A 12,235-nucleotide genomic window follows, 5' to 3' on the forward strand; every position below is an offset into this window, starting at 1 on the left:
TCCTTACATGACTACTGGAAAAACCATAGCTTTGACTAGACAGACCTTTGTTGGCAAAGTAACGTCTCTGCTTTTTAATATGCTGTCCAGGTTGGTCATAGCTTTTCTTCCAAGGAGTAAGCATCTTTTAATTTCAAGGCTGCAGTCACCATCTGCAATGATTTTGGAGCCCAAAAAAATAAAGTCTGTCACTGTTTCCATTGTTTCCTCATCTATTTGCCATGAAGTGATGGGACTGCATGCCATGATCTTTGTTTTCTGAATGTTGAGTTTTAAGCCAACTTTTTCACTCTCCTCTTTCATGTTCATAAAGAAGCTCTTTAGTTTTTCTTCACTTTCTGCCATACGGGTGGTGTCATCTGCATATCTGAGGTTATTGATATTTCTCCCAGCAATCTTGATTCCAGCTTGTGCTTCATCCAGCCCAGTGTTTCTCATGATGTACTCTGCATATAAGTTAAATAAGCAGAGTGACAATATACAGGCTTGACGTACTCCTTTCCCAATTTGCAACCAGTCTGTTGTTCCATGTCCAGTTCTAACTGTTTCTTCTTAACCTGCATACAGATTTCTCAAGAGGCAGATCAGGTGGTCTGGTATTCCCATCTCTTTAAGAATTTTCTACAGTTTGTTGTGATCCACACAGTCAAAGGCTTTGGAATAGTCAATAAAGCAGAAGTAGATGTTTTTCTGGAACTCTCTTGCTTTTTTGATGATCCAATGGATGTTGGCAATTTCATCTCTGGTTTCTCTGCCTTTTCTAAATTTAGCTTGAATATCTGGAAGTTCATGGTTCACCTACTGTTGAAGCCTGGGTTGGAGAATTTTGAGCATTATTTTGCTAGTGGGGGAGATGAGTGCAATTGTGTGGTAGTTTGAACATTCTTTGGCATTGCTTTTCTTTGGGATTAGAATGAAAACTGACCTTTTCCAGTCCTGTGGCCACTGTAGAGTTTTCCAAATTTGCTGGCATATTGAGTGCAGCCCTTTCACAGCATCATCTTCCAGGATTTGAAATAGCTCAACTGGAATTCCATCACCTCCACTAGCTTTGTTCGTAGTGATGCTTCCTAAGGCCCACTTGACTTCGCATTCCAGGATGTCTGGCTCTAGGTGAGTGATCACACCATCGTGGTTATTTGGTCATGAAGATCTTTTTTGTATAGTTCTTTGGTGTATTCTTGCCACCTCTTCTTAATATCTTCTGCTTCTGTTAGGTCCATACCATTTCTGTCCTTTATTGTGTCCATATTTGCATGAAATGTTCCCTTGGTATCTCTAATTTTCTTGAAGAGATCTCTAGCCTTTCCCATTCTATTGTTTTCCTCTATTTCTTTGCATTGATCACTTGAGGAAGGCTTTCTTATCTCTCCTTGTTAGTCTTTGGAACTCTGCATTCAAATGGGTATCTTTCCTTTTCTCCTTTGCCTTCTGCATCTTTTCTTTTCTCAGCTATTTGTAATGCCACCTCAGACAACCATTTAGTCTTTTTGTATTCTTTTTCTTGGGGATGGTCTTGATCACTGCCTCCTGTACAATGTCATGAACTTCCATCCATAGTTATTCAGGCACTCTGTCAGATCTAATCCCTTGAATCTATTTCTCACTTCCACTGTATAATCATTAGGGATTTGATTTAGGTTGTACCTGAATGATCTAGTGGTTTTCCCTGCTGCTGCTACTGCTGCTGCTAAGTCACTTCAGTCATGTCCAACTCTGTGCGACCCCATAGACGGCAGCCCACTAGGCTCCTCTGTCCCTGGGATTCTCCAGGCAAGAATACTGGAGTGGATTGCCATTTCCTTCTCCAATGCATGAAGTGAAAAATGAAAGTGAAATCGCTCCGCCGTGCCATACTCTTAGCGACCCCATGGACTGCACTCTACCAGGCTCCTCCGTCCATGGGATTTTCCAGGCAAGAGTACTGGAGTGGGGTGCCATTGCCTTCTCCAGTGGTTTTCCCTACTTTCTTCAATTTACGTCTGAATTTGGCAATAAGGAGTTCATGATCTGAGCCACAGTCAGCTCCCAGTCTTGATTTTATTGATTGTATAGAGCTTCTCCATCTTTGGCTGCAAACAATATAATCAATCTGATTTCGGTGTTGACCATCTGGTGATGTCCATGTGTAGAGTTTTCTCTTGTGTTGTCAGAAAAGGGCGTTTGCTATGACCAGTGCATTCTCTTGGCAAAACTCTGTTAGCCTTTGACCTGCTTCGTTTTGTACTCCAAGGCCAAATTTGCCTATTACTCCATGTATCTCTTGACTTCCTACTTTTGCATTCCAGTAAAAGCAATTATCCTTCAATGAAAAATAAATTTTTAAAAAAACTGGGTTCACTTGGCAGGTGTCGAGCCAACAGACACAACCAAGCCAAGGAGCAAGAGAAGGAAGGACTTATTACTTGCAGCAAGTAAAGAGAATACCTGGGGGCTTCCCCAGTGGCTCAGAGGTTAAAGCGTCTGCCTGGAATGCGGGAGACCTGGGTTTGATCCCTGGGTCGGGAAGATCCCCTGGAGAAGGAAATGGCAACCCACTCCAGTACTCTTGCCTGGAGAATCCCATAGAGGGAGGAACCTAGTGGGCTGCCCTCAACAAAGAGTCGGACATGACTGAGCGAATTCACTTTCACTTTCTCCCAATGCAGTATCTCCCCAAACAGCAAAATTGGGGAAGTTTTAAGCTAAAGGGTAGATATATATTCATGAAGAAGCTTGGGCCATAGAGTCCAAACTTCAGTGGATTGAAATCAGTCAGATCAGAAAAGGTGAACATTATCATCCCTTAGGTTCCAGTTCTGGTGGCTGAGTGCCTGAGGGGGATTAAATTCTGCAAATCAGCTCAAAACAATGCTTCAGGCTAGTCTTTACCACTGATGCAGAGCTGAGAGTCTTTACAACCATCTATTATCTTTGCTATGTTGCTCCTCTTGCCCAAAGCAGTTTTGTTCCCTTAAGACCGTTATTACTGAGACCTATGTAAGGGCAAGCATTGTGACCAGACTTACATCATAAAATGACTTAGGCCAAAAATGGGCTTCTCTTATGTCAAGTCATGTCTGATTTTCTTTCTCTGGGGACCCACTACCCTACCTGTTAACAGAACTAGCCATCTGTGGGCCTCTAGAATTTGTAGGCACAGGGCTTCCCATGGACATGCTAGGTGGGAATTAGGCTGAGAACCACCGCCTTAATTGTTAAATGGGCATGATAGCAATACCTACCTCTTGTTGTTGTGAGAATTCAATGGACTGATGCTTGAAAAGGACTCCAGACACCCATGCCTGGATGCCTGGCACACACAGAGAAGTTTGCAGTTTTTAAGGAAAAGATGTACAAATATGACCACTTTCAAACACTTGCATGTTACATAACAATATCAGTAAATAGCAAATTCAGAGGGCTCACTTCCTTACTAAAAGCCTTCTTAACTCAGTAAGAAAAACACAAAAGCGCAACAGTTGACCATTAAAGAAACAATGAGTCGATGACACTGAATGTCTGTGGATCACCGTATCCGTCCTTACACGATGTGATCAAGCACACAGGTATTGACCTTAACAATGAACAGTTGTCGTCCAGTCGCTCAGTAGTGTGGGAGTCTTTGTGACCCTATGAACGGCAGCATGCCAGGCTTCTCTGTCCATCACCGTCTCCCAGAGTTTGCTCAAACTCATGTCCATTGAGTCAGTGATGCCATCCAAGCATCTCATGCTGTCGTCCCCTTCTCCTCCTACCTTCAAATTTTCCCCAGCATCAGGTTCTTTTCTAAAGAGCCGGCTCTTCAAATCAGGTGGCCAAAGTATTGGAGCTTCAGCATCAGTCCTTCTAATGAATATTCAGGATTGATTTCCTTTAGGGTTGACTGGTTGGATCTCCTTGCAGTCCAAGGGAGTCTCAAGAGTCTTCTCCAACACCATGGCTCAAAACCATCAGTTCTTTGGTGTTCAGCCTTCTTTGTGGTCCAACCATGACAATGAGCTCAAGTTGTTTGTAGTTTAGAGCAAGGTTTTTACACTACAGTCTGTAACACACAACTTTAAATAGGAGATTTATGTCTTTGTCCATTTTATTGATCCATGGCATAACTCCCTCACCCGTGGCTTAGGTGGCCAGAGGAGCTGCCATTTCCAATCCTGCAGCACCAGCAAAATAACATTTCACATGGTCTTTGTTTCTGATGTCTACCTGACACAGGAGGGAAGAGGGCAGGACACAATCTTTAAAAGAACGACATAACCATTGTGCACAGGTGCGTGCTCAGTTGTGTCCATCCGACTCTGCAACCCCACTAGGGGTTGTAGACAGAGGTTGTAGAGGTTGTAGACAGATTGTAGCCTGCCAGGCTCCTCTGTCCACGAGATTTTTTCAGGCAAGAATACTGGAGTGGGTTGCCATTTCCTTCACCAGGGATCTTCCGACCCAGGGATCAAACCAGAATCTCCTGCATCTCCTGTATTGGCAGGCAGATTCTTTACCATTGTACCACCAGGGAATCCGTACATAGCCATTGAGGATAACACAAAAACTGGTTAGAACCGATCTGGCACAATATGGAGAAAGATTTGCCTTCGAGGGGACCTTGAGGCTCATTATACACTCATTGTAACACATCAACACCCACAGGCACCAGGAGAGTTCAGGGCCAACCATCAAAGGCCAAAAAGTGGGCGGTGACCCAAATAGTGGAAATCCTGGCCCCTTCTTCAAAATAATTGTAATAATCCTTCCACTCATTAACCTATGAAATTACTCACACCTGGGAGGCTAGAAAGGCGTGTGATATATGTATAATTATGGCTGATTTGTGTTGTTGTACAGCAGAAATCAATACAACATTGTAAAGCAATTCTCCAATTAAAAATAACCTGTGGCAGATTCATTTTGATGTTTGGCAAAACTAATACAATTATGTAAAGTTTAAAAATAAAATAAAATTTAAAAAAAAATGTATCCACCTCTATAAAAACTAACTGCCCCCAGGGCTTCTCACCTTCTGAGTGGACCCACGTTCTGTCTGTGGAGTATTTCTCCCTCAGCCATTCTCACTCTTCAAGACAACCCTGTGCCCTGGGGCCACTCTTGCCTTTTGAGACAGATTGCATTCTATCCAAGGAACTGCAACTCTCTGAGTAAATCCACTTCTTAGCTATCAATTTGTTTCTCATTGAATTCTTCGACGAGACCTAAAGAACTCGAGCTTCACTAAGTCCTGAGACCAGGTGTACAATTTCAATTGAAAGCGATCAATTAAAAATAAATAAACTAAAAAAAAAAAGTGAGTTCAAGTTCCAGCCTGTGTTGTGTGGCTTCATGTTGACTTCTGGCAAAGGCAACGTGATACTCAGCCTAAAACCACAAGGGGAAAAGACTCCTGAGATAAGGTGATGAAGTCCTGTGCTTCTCTTACTGTAAGATGAAGCTACAGGCTCTGGCCTCAGCACACTTAGAGCTGGAGGCCTCAGGAAACCCAAGACAATGAAGGCTGCTCCTTCTAGAGTGTGTGTGTGCTCAGTCACTCAGTCGTGTCAGATTCTTTGCGACCCCCTGGACTGTAGCTCACCAGGCTCCTCTGTCCATGGGATTTCCCAGGCAAGAATACTGGAGTGGAGTGCCATTTCCTTCTCCAGTGGGATCATCCCTGGGTGGGTCAGAAGCACCACTTACATCTATTTTATATATTGGCTTCCATGTGAAAAAACAACTTCTGCTGCTGACAAGTTTTGAAAACACCAAAACTAGTCCAGTCTCTATTAAAGCAAATAAAATGAAGGTTGAGAGAAGAGCTGAAACTATGACCCAGGTCTCTTAGCCCCACTGATCTTTCCCTGCCATCCTGGCTGTTAACTCCCCATACCCAAGCTATGAGGTTTGGTTGGCTGTTCCAACCCCAGATTTGAATATTCAAAACACTCACCAGGGTGCTGAGCACCTCCTGTGTCAGTTGCTCAGTAGGGTCTGGCTCTTTGTGATCCCCATGGACTGTGGTCCACCAGGTTCCTCTGTCCGTGGAATTCTCCAAGCAAGAATACTGGAGTGGGTTGCTATTTCTTTCTCCAGGGGATCTTTCTGACCCAGGGATTGAACCTGGGTCTCCTGCATTGCAAGAGCATTCTTTACCATCTGAGCCACCAGGGGAGCACCTACTTATCACTTGCCAAGGGTGTAGTCAGGTAGGATGCTCAGCTCAGCTGCATGAACCAAAACCACCCCCCAAAAAAACCCAGGTAACAATTGCTTAAACACAGGATGCAAGTGTATTTTTGTATAATGTAGGCCGTCCAGGGTTGGTAGGGCAACTTCACAAAACTTTTAGGAACCTAGACTCCTTCCAACTCACCATTCTCTTATCCCAACAGTATGTTGCTTGGCCTCATGTTCCAAGATGGTGACCAGAGCTCCAGCCACCACATCCACATTCCAGAAGGCCAAACAGAAGAAGGGAAACAACAAAAGAAACAAATAGAGATAGCAGTTGCTTTTAAAAGAAGTACTACTCAGGTTCTCCAGAAAATTAGAACCAATAGGGTAGAAAGAGAGAAATTTATTGTGATTGGCTCATGCAATTATAGAGACTGAGAAGTCCCACAAGCTGCCTCTCTAAGGTAAAGGTCAAGGAAAATTGGTCATGTAGCTTCAGTCTAAACCTAAAGACCAAAGAGCCAGAAGAGGCAACAGTGTAAGCTGGTCCTAGATCAAAAGCCAGAGAACCAGCAGCAACAACATCTGAGCACTAGAGAAGATGGACGCCCCAGCTCAAGCAGAGAAGGCAAATTTGTCCTTCCTCTGCCTATTTGCTCAATTCAAACTGTCCAAGGACTGGACAAAGCTTGCCCACATTAGTGAGGGCAATCCTCTTTACCAACTCAAATGCTAATCTCTTTCAGAAACACCCTCACTGATACACCCAGAAATAATAATGTTTTACCAGCTATCAGAGCATCCCTTTGCCCAGTCAGGTTGACCCATAAAAGTACCATCACAGGAAGTTTCCTGAAAGCTGCCACTTCTATCTACTCAAACAGAAGTGACTGGGGAAAAAAAGGAAAATGTAGACTTTTATTCCAGGCAGACATCCATCTTTACAGCTTAACACTGGAGCCTCTCTTACAAAGAAAGAGGAGGGAACTGCACCTGAGGTAGGCAATTGGCCGTTTCTGCCATGTGAAAATTATTTCATTAATCCTCATAACAACCCTAAGGGTACTACTATTATCTCCATTTTGCAGATGAGAAAACAGGCTCAGAGATTCCTAACCAGATCTCATACCCAAAATCCTAAGCTGTCATCTCACTGAAACTCCTGATGAACCCTAAGTCAGAACAGCTGAGCCAAGCCCGTGCTTAATTCCTGACCCACAGAAACTGAGAGATGGTAAATACTTGTTTTTGTTATAACTTGCATGCCTCCTTAGTCGCTTCAGTCGTGTCTGACTCTTTGCAACCCCATAGACTGTAGCCTGCCAGGCTCCTCTGTCCATGGGATTCTCCAGGCAAGAATACTGGAGTGGGGTGCCATTTCCTTCTCCAGGGGATCTTCCTGACCCAGGGATCGAACCCAGATCTCTTACATCTCCTGCATTAGGAGGTGGGTTCTTTACCAGTAGCTCCACCTGAGAAGCCCTGTTATAATTTAGTGTTGGGGTAATTCGTTATGCAATCACTCATAGTTCGTGGTATATGTCTCAAAAAAAAAAGAAACATTTATTTTTTTTAAAAAAATGTATTGGAGTATAACTGTTTTACAATGTTGTGCTGGTTTCACAAATCCAGCAAAGTAAATGGGTTATACACCAACATACACCCACTTTTTTAGGTTTTCCTATATATGGCATTATAGAGTAGTGAGCAGAATTCTCCGTGCTATGGAGGAGGTCCTAATTAGCTAACAAGTTTAAAAAGGAGCAAGCGCTCAGGATGGACTCCTGCAGGTGAGGGACCAGGACAGGAGATGTCACCAGCTTTGGGGTAAATCCATTCTCTGGAATCTGGGTTTGAGGGGCCCTCACAGAGAGCGGACCTCAACCCTGCGGCCGGAATCTCTGCAGCCCACGGTCAGTCTTGCCAGTTTGACAGAAATAATCCAACGGCAGAAAGCAGCACACTTGGGAGAACCCTCGGCTGCATACGCGGGAGGCTGGGTTCACGGCCACCCTGGGCCCTGCGCCGTGTGCGGGGCTGCACTGCCCCCTGGTGGACACTCTGGGCAGCGCTCCCCTTCTCCCCCTCGCAAGACCAAGGCCCATTATTTGTCCGGCTCCCGCCCCCATCTCCCCATTACCAGCCGGGCCCTCCGGCACAAGTGTATCCCTACCCTTGGTACCAGTTGGTGAGGGCATCTCTCGGACTAGCAGCACAATCACCTTGAGTCTCCCTCGCTCTCACACACACTCTTTCTCTCTCTGCCTCATATTCTGGACAGACCAATCGACCAATCCCAGTGCTGCTGACAAGAGCGCGGATCTCAATTCTTCGGGTCTGTGCGGACGTTGCCTTCCAATCAAAGAAAACTTCCTGGACCCACAAGATGTTCCACTACACCCTGCATTCTCTAGCTCTGTGAACTGATTGACTGACTGATTAACAGATGTCTGAATTCAACCTCCCCAACACTGATTGCCAGGTCAGCCCTGGGCTTGTTTGCGGCCATGCAAAGATGACGAGGCCATGGGGTGCCTGGGGTGAGAGGTGGCTGGCTTTCCCCTGCCAGACACCCTAAACTTCTGGGACAGAGGGGGGAATTCCGCCAAATGAAACCGCAGCCAAGGTCCCTGAGACCCGTTCCGTCCTCTCCTACCACCACTCACTGTTTCTCAAAGTGTTTTTCAACAGCAGCTGACAGGGTGGGGCACCTACTCCCCAGCTCTGATGGGGGGTGAGAAAGGTATTAGAGGAAACCCCAACAGGGGCCATGGAGGAGAAAGCGGAAGTCTTGGGTAGGTGTGTATCTGTGCACTCGTGTGCACTCTGAGGACTCCGGCTACTCTGTAACACTCTTCTGGGGCCTCTGGCTAAACAGGAGGTGGGGGATCCCATATTCTGGGCAGATGCGGGAAGCAGCTTGTGGGACAGGGCAGTAGGTTGAATACTCTGCCCCCAAAATTGGCATACACCGGGGATCCCACACCATGACCTTATTTGGAAAGGGGGTCTTTGCAGATGTAATCAGTTAATCAAGGTTGAACTGAATTAGGCTGCTGTCTTTATAAGAGATCGGAGAGGGAGGGAGAGGGAGGTTCTGACACGGAGAAAGGGAGAAGCCAACAGACAGCGGAGGCGGGGACTGGACGGAAGGGTCTGCAGGTGGAGGTAACAGGATTGCTGGCAACCACCAGAAACTAGAGAGAAGCAGAAGCAGACTCTCCCCCCGCTACAGAAGGAGCCAACCCCACTGACATCTTTATCTTGAACTTTTTTTAGGGAAGGGACCCAGCAAGGCACGTGGGATCTTAGTTCCCCAGGGATCGAACCATGCCCCCAGCAGTGGAAGCACAGAAGTGTTAACTACTGGACCTCTGGGGCAGTCCCCCTGCTGACATCTAGAATCAGACTCTGGTCTCCTGCACTGTGAGAGAATACATTTCTGTTGCTTTGAGCCGTGGAGCTCACAGTCATGTTATCACCACCACAGGAAACCCCGACCTAATCTGAAAGGGGTGAGCAAACGCAAGAACACGCACAGTGGCCTGGCAGCTGAAGCTGTAACACCTCCCTCGGTCACCAGCTTCACGTCCTCAGGCAAGTGGCTCAGCCTCTGAGCCCCAGTCTTTCCATGTCACAGACTAGGCTCCAGTGCCCTGGGATCCATCACCCGTATCCCCATGAGGACCTGGTGCATGGTGAAGCTGCTCAGAACATATTAGCCGTGTCTCTCCCTTAGCTGTCCCCACTCAGCACAGTGGCCACTGTCCCTCCTTCTCTGCTGCAGAACAAAGAAGGGAAGGAGCCCAGGTTTGGGGTGGGAGAGAGCTGAGCCACTTACTGGCTCTATGGTCTTGGACCAGATATGCATTCCCCAACCCCAGACCTCAGGACTTCACCAAGAAAATGAAGATAAGAAAAATCTCCCTCATACACTCTGCAGTGACCTGAAAATTTGCATCCCCCAAAATCCATGTTGGAGCCCTAAACACCTGCCCCTCACACCTGCTTCCCCTGCAGTGTGATGGTATTCGGAGGCGGAACCTTTGGAAGGTGATCAGGTTAAGATGGGGGCTTCCCCAGAGGCTTAGTGGGTAAAGAATCCACCTGCAAGGCAGGAGACATGGGTTTGATCCCTGGGTCAGGAAGATCCCCTGGAGGAGGGCATGGCAACCCACTCCAGTATTCTTGCCTGAAGAATCCCATGGAGAGAGCAGCCTGGCGGGCTGCAGTCTATGCGGTTGCAAAGAGTCGGACACGACTGAGCAATTGAGCATCCACACGTGCAGGTTAAGGTGAGGTTATGAGGGGGTGGTCATGATGGGATTGGTGCCCCCATAACATGGAGAAGAGATGCCAGAGCACACTCTCCCTGCCCACAAGAGGAGGTGGCCACGTGCAAGCCAGGAAGCTGGTCGTCACCAGGAACCAAACCTGCTGGTACCTTGGTCTTGGACTTTCCAGTGTCCAAAAGTGTGAGAAGTAAATGTCTGTTGTTCAGGCCAGCCCCTCTGGTATTTTGTATGGAAGATGGATTGACAAGACACAGAGGAGCACTCTCTAGGATGGAGAGAAATGGGTGGATTGGAGACAGTGGGGAAGTGGGATGGAGAGGATTTACCTACTCTTAGGTAAGATATGGACAAATGAGGAGTGGGGACTTCTGGCAACTGAATGGAGTGGCCTGACTTACTGAGAAGGTGTACAGGTGCAAGTTTGGGGTAAGACGAATTCGAGTGTCTATTGGACATCCAAGTAGACAGGGCCAGGAATTAATTGGATTTGCAGATCTACTGCGAAGAGCAAGAGATGGCTTGGAGCCAGACAGGAAGGAGTCCCCATGTGCACACATCGTCCATTCCTGGGAATGTATGAGGATGGAGTGCGGTTCCGGGCTGTGGCCACAAGATGGCACTATCACCCAGGCCTGCTAGATGGTGGGGGCTCCTGATTACTGAGGCTTCCCTGGTGGCTCAATGGTAAAGAATACACCCGCCAATGCAGGGGACACGGGTTCGATCCCTGAGTGGGGAAGAGGCCCTGGAGAAGAAAAGGAAACCCACTCCAGTATTCTTGCCTGGGAAATCCCATAGACAGTGGAGGCTACACCCCATGGGGTTACAAAGAGTCAGACACGACTTAATGACTAAACAACAGCTCCATTCACTACATACCAACTGCTGCTCTATATTGTCTAATCGTGCCTTTTAAAAGGATACTTTTGAATCCAGTAATCCCAACTTGGTGTTCACCTATCTATATAAAAACCTTTTACCTCCTTTGCCATTTTGAAAATAAGATTAAATACTTATGGAAACAGAACTGGAGTCAAAAGTCTTGAGTTCAAAACCTGATTTTGCCACTAAACAGCTGTGTTCAAGATACATTTCTGAGCCTCAGTTTTATGGTATTCAAAATAGGAATAATACCCTCACAAAATAATTGTCAGAAGACAACTTACCTGAAAGATAACTTATGTGATGGGCTCTCAAATAAGATTGGCTTTAAGAAAATACTACTACTCCTAGGTAGTATTAATCCCTGCTGCTGCTGCTGCTAAGTCGCTTCAGTCGTGTCCGACTCTGTGCGACCCCATAAGCGGCAGCCCACCAGGCTCCCCTGTCCCTGGAATTCTCCAGGCAAAAACACTGGAGTGGGTTGCCATTTCCCTCCCCAATGCATGAAAGTGAAAAGTGAAAGGGAAGTCGCTCAGTCATGTCCGACTCTTGGCAACCCCATGGACTGCAGTCCACCAGGCTCCTCCGTCCATGGGATTTTCCAGGCAAGAGTACTGGAGTGGGGTGCCATTGCCTTCTCCAGTATTACTCCCTAAGGATACTTTAATCAGACTGAGATTATATATTATTAAATGTGGCTCATGGGCCATCAGTTAACACTTAGAATTCTCAAACCTCAACTCCTTCCTGGTCAAACCTCCCTGCTGCCCCCATCTGCCTCCCAGCACCGTGAATTCCTCTCATGTAGGGATTTCAGCAAAGTTAATGGTCTCCTTCCTCTTCAACACTCCCCACACCCATCTCACCCCTGCTCACTTCTGTATTAGCATAGCAGGTATTTGCAAAGCGCTGGTTCA

The 12,235-nt window shown here is 46.5% G+C and overlaps 2 long non-coding RNA genes across 2 annotated transcripts in view; one reads left to right on the top strand and one right to left on the bottom strand.

Annotated features, from left to right (window-relative positions):
- The window catches only part of LOC123332796, a 29,770-nt gene extending 18,013 nt beyond the window's left edge, over positions 1-11,757 (bottom strand). Inside the window, exon 1 of the long non-coding RNA XR_006549832.1 lies at positions 6,978-11,757. This is a non-coding gene — a long non-coding RNA (uncharacterized LOC123332796). The remainder of the gene's footprint in view (positions 1-6,977) is intronic.
- Positions 7,933-9,648, top strand: LOC123332795. The gene is made up of 3 exons (XR_006549830.1): positions 7,933-8,054; positions 8,423-8,623; positions 9,421-9,648. It is a non-coding gene; the product is annotated as an uncharacterized LOC123332795 (long non-coding RNA).
- Positions 11,758-12,235: the final 478 nt, after the last annotated feature.

This window comes from Bubalus bubalis, chromosome 3 (genome assembly GCF_019923935.1).
Source record: "Bubalus bubalis isolate 160015118507 breed Murrah chromosome 3, NDDB_SH_1, whole genome shotgun sequence".
NCBI classification, from domain to species: domain Eukaryota; kingdom Metazoa; phylum Chordata; class Mammalia; order Artiodactyla; family Bovidae; genus Bubalus; species Bubalus bubalis.